We start from the raw sequence: 1,913 nt of genomic DNA on the forward strand, positions 1-1,913 counted from the left end.
GATTGCCATTGTGTTTATGTGCTCAACAGAAACGACTGTGATTGGCCGTGAAGGTCATCAGTTCACCGAACTCACTGCTATTTACTGAGCGCAACCACAGATACAGGGACACTGGAGTGTTTTAAAGCTGCGTCAATTGGCTGGTTTGTCTATAAGCTGACATATTGATGAATCACGGCTTTAAAACACCCCAGTGTCCCTGTATCTGTGGTTTTTGTAGTGTAATGCTGCATTTACACCGGACGCGGAAGAAGCGTCAAGCGCGAGTGATTTACATGTTAAGTCAATGCAAAGTCGCTAATAGACATTCTGTGGCACAATATGCACGAATGAGATGGCACGAATGATGCGGCGCGAGTTGATCGTTTTACGCGATTGATGCGCTTAATGAGTTTCATGCAAAACGCTTGAGTTGGAACTTCGGCAGACATTCGCTCCGCAGTAACCAATCAGAAGCTTGCTCTTGGGGGGGGTGTGATTATGACTTAGCGCCAGTTGTTGGTGTCCCTGGGGAAAATCCTCTTGCCGATACCGACAACAGTTCATCAAACTGGGCTCAACTCAGTCAGAAGCACAGCTGAAAGCTTCCATCATCCAGATTAAAATTCTGGATGAGTTTATAAGCTCACAGGGCTGGGTGCACCTCTGAAAGGATCTAGTGGACTCAGACACGGCTCCAAATGAATCGACGCTGTTTTTCAGCCTTCATAAAGCACATAAACACAGTTATTTTCTCAATAAAATCCATGTTAGCCATTTAGCAACGAAGCTACAGTCACCAGGCAGGTAGAAGCCCTGCCCATGACATGAATCCGCATCTGTTTTGAACATCTAGTGTGAACACAGCATCATACTACCATACAGTAGCATTCATTAACAAAAAACTGTGGACACTTTGTACAGTATAATGCACTTTACTGCAGTATGCTTCGAAAGCAACACTATAGTCTTCACTATAATGACTACAGTGTTTTTCATATGGATGTGTTTGAGGTTTCAGTGGTTGATAATGAAGAGTAAAAGGATTCATTGTGACAGCAGGAGCTTTAGGGTGCTTTCTGATGATGCGTTCAGTCCCCCAGGCTGACCTCTGCTCTTTATTAAACTCTAATGAGCTCAGTCTTATCTCAGACCTGTCACACACGCGCACGGTTGTGTTTAGGAGTAACTCAAAGAAAGTAGTGATGTTTCATGACGGCAACACACAGAATTTGAACAGTCATTTAAGTCTAATCCAGTCATGTTTTCATGATAGCTTAAGGACAAACAATAATCATCCAAATGTTTTTGTTTCCATTCTTGAGATCATCCTTGATAAGTCTGTCAAAACTGCATTATCCAGAGGAATGTTTTACCAGCATTCCTCAAAAAATGTCTTATCAGTAGAGCTATTATTAGGCTGTCAGTCAAGCGCTCAGCCCATACAGTGTCCTGCTGTAGATCTTTATCTCACCACAGACTTTGTGTCATTCTATGTGTAGATCTGTCCTCTAGGTATTCTGGAAGGTAATCATTTAGATCAGGGGTGTTCAATCTACGCTCTCACCTATGGTCATGAGCTTTGGGTCATGTCCGAAAGAAGAAGATCTCGGATACAAGTAGTCGATATGAGTTTTCTTCGTAGGGTGGCAAGGGGTCGTCCTTAAAGATAAGGTGAGGAGCTCTGTCACCCAGGATGAGCTCGGAGTAGAGCCACTGCTCCTCCACATCGAGAGAAGTCAGCTGAGGTGGCTCATGTATCTGTTTCGGATGCCTCCTGGACGCCTACTTAGGGAGGTGTTCCAGGCATGTCCCACCGCGAGGACACTTCATGTTTTTATTAAAGCTAGCCTAATATTGAATTTATAAATAAAATTCATGTGCGTGTAAAACAATGTAATTTGCACTAAAAGAATTATGGGGTTTTTCTCTAA

Source organism: Danio aesculapii, chromosome 13 (assembly GCF_903798145.1).
Source record: "Danio aesculapii chromosome 13, fDanAes4.1, whole genome shotgun sequence".
NCBI lineage: Eukaryota > Metazoa > Chordata > Actinopteri > Cypriniformes > Danionidae > Danio > Danio aesculapii.